We start from the raw sequence: 6,601 nt of genomic DNA on the forward strand, positions 1-6,601 counted from the left end.
ACCTGGCCATGCCGGGCCATTGAAATGATGTTGAGCGTATTTCAAACTAACAGCAACCGATAGCAAACGTTTAATTTAAATAGCTTTTTTGTTTTTGTTTACAGTAAAGCTACCCCACCGGTTTTCTGCGGTCCGTCTACTGCGGAGAATCGAACTCCAGATCTAGCTTTATAAATCCGTGAACTTGCCGCTGAACCAGGGGGGGGGGACAAAGTTTTCATATATTTATCAAGTGTCAGCGATCTTGTAGATAAGATGACGCAGTTCTATGTATTTTTGGAAATATTATCTTGATTTTGTAGTGGTTCTTAGCTCGTTTTCCTTGAATGATTGTCTAATACAGCGTATTTATTGTAATCCAGCTAGAACTGTATCCATTCTAAAATTCTTCGGTGGAGGGAAATACTAAAACAATCCTCTCGAACTAGAGTGACATTTGTTTAAGGAAAGTTTTAGATAGAATAAAGTTGTTCATCTTGAAAACTATGTCATTCTAGAAGCCCAATACGTCTTCTTCAAAGCAAATGAAATAAACTATTAAATTCCTTTCTAATTCACGAGTTAACTATAAATGGGTTTGAACTCAAACTTTTTTTATAGGTATGGTACATTATCAATACATGTGAGTGTTACAGAGCTATGTGTAACCATACCTCATATTTGTTTATCTGTCATCTTGTGTCCAGTCAGCAAAAGACCTTTGGGCAGCTGATGTTATTCTGATAAAGACGTAATGAAACCAATACACTTTACTGTTTATCCAGTCGTTTTAGACCTAAGGGACTCGGATGCAAGCTGTAAAAGATGTCATCTTTTTCGAAGAGTCACTGTTTATCCCAAAGGACTGGAGACGAGAGTGGGTTTGATGTTGCTACCATCTATAACATTCGAGAAGACATAAGGCATTGTGGTAGCTGAGTTAAGTTTCCATTTCAGCGTGCTTTCGTATTTGATGTAGAACGTCTCATGGCAATTCTTCAAACGTCAGTTTTCGTTATTGTCCCTATCTGTTAGAAACCATCGGGCAATTTCGGAACGGTAACGATTTCGTTGCCTTAACTGCAGGCAAAACTTCTGCTCTACAAACCTCACATTTCTTCACTCCTTTATTTAAGTTAGACTTTGCTGTGTTTATTTTTTGGGAAACGATAAAGATAGCAACCAGACTTCCGCTGTTATGTTATTATTTTGTCATGGAACTTTAAATGCTTTTAGAAAGAAATTGGAAAAAGTAAACTTTCCGCAGTTAATGCCACCTGTGAGTGAGTGAATCCATACTAATACATTTGAATAAAAACATCAGTTTGTTAACAGAGGAATTGAAACACTAAAATTTGGGAGCGGTTTCGTGTTTCCCGTTAACTCGTGGTTCTAGTTTTGTTGCTATAGAGTTATAAGCTAGTAAGTTACAATGAATCTGTTTCAAGCTTCAAAGAAACGTAAAAATTAATTCTTCACGAGAAACACTATAGCAGTATAACGCGGTGTGATTGTGATTCGAAAGTTCATTATATGCGAGATAATAACGCTTAATGATAATTTAGGCCTTGCAAGGCCTGGTGATTAGGGCACTCGACTTGCAACCTGCGGATCGAAAGATTCTAATCTCGTCACCAAACATGCTCGCTGTTTCAGCCGTGGGGACGTTATAATATGACGGTTAATTCCACTTTTTGTTGGTATAGATCAGCCAAGAGTTGGTCGTGGGTGATGTTAACTAACTGCCTTTTACCCTAGTCAATTATTTATAACTTAAGGATGACTAATGCATATAGTTCTCGAATAGCTAATCAAAACCACCCACTGTCTAGTCTTCAGCTACTCTAATTGAGTAATGAAATTGACCGTCACATTACAATGTCCTCACGGATGAAAAGGCGAGCCTGTTTGATGATGGGGTTCGAACATACGACCCACAAGTTGTGAGCTGAGCGTCTTAACGACCAGGTCATGCTGGGCCTAGCCAGTCCCGATGGAGTTCAAATCTAACTTTATTTAATAAGATGTAATTACATATTTATCATTCTATAAGGAATAGCAATTAAAAAAATTAACGAAAAAATGCAAATATTTAAAATTTGTTATTATAGATATAGAATATATAACTAATATGTTATTATAGGTCTAAAATTTATAACTATATAACTAACATGTTATTATAGGTCTAAAATGTATAACTATATAACTAATATTTTATTATAGGTCTAAAATTTATAACTATATAACTAACATGTTATTATGGGTCTAAAATTTATAACTATATAACTAATATGTTATTATAGGTCTAAAATATATAACTATATAACTAATATTTTATTATAGGTCTAAAATTTATAACTATATAACTAATATGTTATTATAGGTCTAACATTTATAACTATATAACTAATATGTCATTATAGATGTAGAATTTATAACTATATAACTAATATGTTATTATAGGTCTAAAACGTAAAACTATATAACTAATATGTCATTATAGATGTAGAATTTATAACTATATAACTAATATGTCATTATAGATATAGAATTTATAACTATATAACTAATATATTATTATAGGTCTAAAATTTATAACTATATAACTAACATGTTATTATAGGTCTAAAATTTATAACTATTTAACTTAAATTAAAAATTGTGGAACTGTAAACAAACATTTCTTAAGATGTAAGTGAATGTGTATGAAAGTTCTTTGAAACTTATGACAAAACGTATTTAAGGAAGAACTAGTTTCCATCTAATTGTGTCTCCCTTGGTTTCTGTAGTAATTGTCTCGGGAGTTGTTCTTTCCACCTTTTAGCCAACTCGCCCACGCCTTTATTCATGAAGTAACTTGGTAAGCGTATGGTTTGGTGTAATCAGTTTTTCTTCGACAGACCCCTGTATTTTGGTGCATTAAGTCTTTGAACGAGAAAGGCAGCTCTATCCGGCATGAAAGGAAACCTTTTTTTGGCACGTGTGCTTTTACTGCAATTTTATTTATCTTTTTGTCTGTACATATATTTCCGTGTGCAAAGTCTTCTCCGTGGCTTCCATTGGCATTCTCTCTAGAGAATCTGTTATCTCTAGAAATGATGCAGTTCCTATTACATTTTTCCTTGCTATTACAGAGACAACTGCAGACAAGTGCGTTACCGACTACGGCAAGTGTAGTAGAAGTTGGCCGACCGTGTCCTTATAACATGGCTTCTCAATGTTAGGTATTGAAAGATCGTTAAAAGGGAACGAAGCTTTTTCAACTGTTTGTTAGACCTGATTCGTCGACATTTTGAAGATTGTCTGACTCAATAGACAAAGACCCTAGCTTTATGTCTCTTTTTTTCTTATTCTGTGTTCGGTAAACTTCTGGTTTTGTTAAAAACTGACTATATGTACACATACATATATATATATATATATACATTTATTTTATTTTATTTTTTGGTGAGGAGGGTCTTCATTTCTTACTTTCCATCTATATCCTTTGTCATCACTATTCTAAAGAACTTGTTTGTTTATTTGCTTATAATTTTTGCACGAGCGTTTCCTGCTCATAGACTCCTCTTATTCTGAATACGTATACTAGAGAGAAGACGGTTAGTAAACAGTACCCACCACAAACTAACTCTTGAGCTGACCGAATAATAGGATTTGACTCACCTCTTACAGTGCATCCTCGGTCCGACAATACGGATAGCTTTTTTTTTTTTCGAACAGGATTCACATTCCGGAAACACTTATTACCGCGCCACACCCACCCCTGTCTGAAAAGCACAGTACATGTGGAGAACTGCAATCAACTCCATGTTGCTGTTACGGTTCGGTTGCGTTTAACTTGTAGCTTGAAAGTATTGAAGTTCCAAATCAGCTATCAGTCAACCAGAGTACGATTGTTTGAGTTACAAGATTCGCGTGAATGTTCACTCACGTGGTCCTTTGGCTCATTTTCAATAACCCTTTTCACTAGATAAGTTCTATATATTCCTCCGCCGGATGTAGCCTAACAATTAACATGCAGGGCTAAGGATCGGAGGATATGGTACTAAACACGTTCCGCACTTTCAACTGTTGACGCATCATAAAAGTGACAGTCAACTCCACTATTTGATTAAGAGTAGCCGTGTAGAAAGGAGGTGCCGGTGATTGATTTCTCACAATTTTGATCATAGGTTGCAATACCTGAACCTTGAGATCGTTTAGCTTCTGTGAGACATAAAGTGCTGTTCAGGTTGACAATACCAAATGCCGTATATACACCATCTTCCCAATGTAACACTCTACCATAAGGAACCTTAGTGACAATAGTTTATTTGTTTTCAGCCAGAAATTCTAATACTGTCAGATATTTGGATTTGAATACTGAGAGGATAGTACCGGATAGTAAATGATTCAGTTGCAAGGCTTGTGTTTACATATTTCCTGAATCGTAATTTTGAACACTTGGGCAATGAAGTCAGCAGATATCGGATAAAACCTGTTTTAAATTTTATGTTTGCTTTCTCAAAACATATGTCGTTTGTTTGTTACCATAGGCACTTTGAAAGGGAATTTAACATACACGTATACAGGTATATTGCCTGTTGTAAACTACAAAGCTACGCAATGGGTCATTTGTTCTTTACCCACCTCGAGTATCGAAACCAAATTCTGAGCGATATAAGCCCACTGATTTGTCGTTGAGGAACCCGGGGGGGGGGGCGTACATGCACATAGAACATTATTATTATACGGACAATAGTGAGTTCTGAAAAGGAATTCCTTTGATGGGATTAAAAGACAAAAACTTTCTTTCTTGCTTGACAGCAAAGCATGGTAGTAAACGAGCCTAGTATTTAGTTAAAGGATTTATTCTTATGAACCAAAGACCATAACTGACCAGTCGAGCTTGTGCACGGACACGATAATTTATTGCATGCCAGGACAGGGATAAGGGCAGAATAGTGGAGCACACACCTGTGGTTTCATAGTTTATGCTCAGATATTCGAAGTAGTTTTGCGCTAAATGTTGGGGAAATAATATACAATAGCTGATCACGTGAGCATCGTCACTCCCACTTCGCCTAGTAGAATGCATAGCCTCCCTCTCATAATCCCTCATGCCTTTGTTAATCAAATTCCTCTTACATTATACCAATTATAAGGACGACACAACCAAGTGCAAGAGTAAATAAGATGCATAGGCATATCTAAAACTATAAGAACTACTTTCGTTGGCCCGGCATGGCCAGGTGGTTAGGGCGCTCGACTCGCAATGTGAAGGTCGCGGGTTCGAATCCCCATCCCGCCAAACTTGCTCGCCCTTTCAGCCGTGGGGGCGTTATAATGTGACGGTCAATCCCACTATTCGTTGGTAAAAGAGTAGCCCAAGAATTGGTGGGTGCCTTCCCTCTAGTTTTACACTGCTAAATTAGGGACGGCTAGCGCAGATAGCCCTCGTGGAGCTTTGCGCGAAATTCAAAAAATAAAATAAACATCACATGGTTACTAAATTTCAAATGCGCAACTTTTCTGAGCTAACCAACAGGATTTTACAGTTTTAAGAGTACTACATTTCGATACGATATAACATCAACCACGCAGTTTAACAAATATGCTGCTAGGTAGTGGATGACCAAAAGGTAGGCGGAGCCTCCCTTATTCATGACTCTCTCCTTTTTATTTTGCCATTGTTCATTCTTATGGGAGAAATGTTGCCCTAAGAAACGAGTGCGTATCTTTAGAATGGATAAACTCCTTGAAATATTTGTACGTTTCTGTTACGTCTGGATATAGATATAGTTTTTTCTCGATATTATGAAAGGGTCTCTGACCTTATGCTAACCTGTACGACTTCTTTACTTTATTGCTATTAATGTTCTCATTTACCTTCACTACACAAATGCAGGCATAGAAGAACTCGGGTAAGAGCAAAAATCAAATTCTATTATTAAAAAAAAACAACAGAAAAGGATAAAACGATGAATGCTTCAAGAGACGCTTTTTTCAAGTCTATAATTTTCTATCGATTTGAAGTTTTCAAGACTTTGCTCTATCCAAGCATCGCTACTTGTTAAGCGTTTTCTTCCACGGTTTAGGTATTTCAGCATGGATTTATTTCTTTGCAGTATGGTATCTTGGTTTTATAACTCCTAAGGTTGCTTTTTTTTCAAATTTAGTATTCGATAAATAGGCAAAGAGACAGACAAACAGATAAGTATAAGTTTTATTTTAATATACACTGAACGTAGTTCTTGTTTTTTGTTTGAAGTCTTTTCTGTTTTCCTTGTCTGTACTACACCTTTGAGTGACCAGGGTTTAAAAGACGAATAATGTTTTTTAAGTCTCTTCTGTTTTCCTTGTCTGTACTACACCTTCGAGTGACCAAGGTTTAAAAGACGAATAATGTTTTTTTAAGTCTCTTCTGTTTTCCTTGTCTGTACTACACCTTTGAGTGACCAGGGTTTAAAAGACAAATAATGTTTTCTAAAAGTCTCTTCTGTTTTCCTTGTCTGTACTACACCTTCGAGTGACCAGGGTTTAAAAGATGAATAATATGGTTTTTAATGCATTCGATGAAGATTCAATAACAAGATTATTAGAACTGTTTCTTATACTCTTCATGTTTTTTATAACATATACC

This window comes from Limulus polyphemus, unplaced genomic scaffold (assembly GCF_000517525.1).
Source record: "Limulus polyphemus unplaced genomic scaffold, Limulus_polyphemus-2.1.2 Scaffold260, whole genome shotgun sequence".
Taxonomy (NCBI): Eukaryota; Metazoa; Arthropoda; class Merostomata; order Xiphosura; family Limulidae; genus Limulus; species Limulus polyphemus.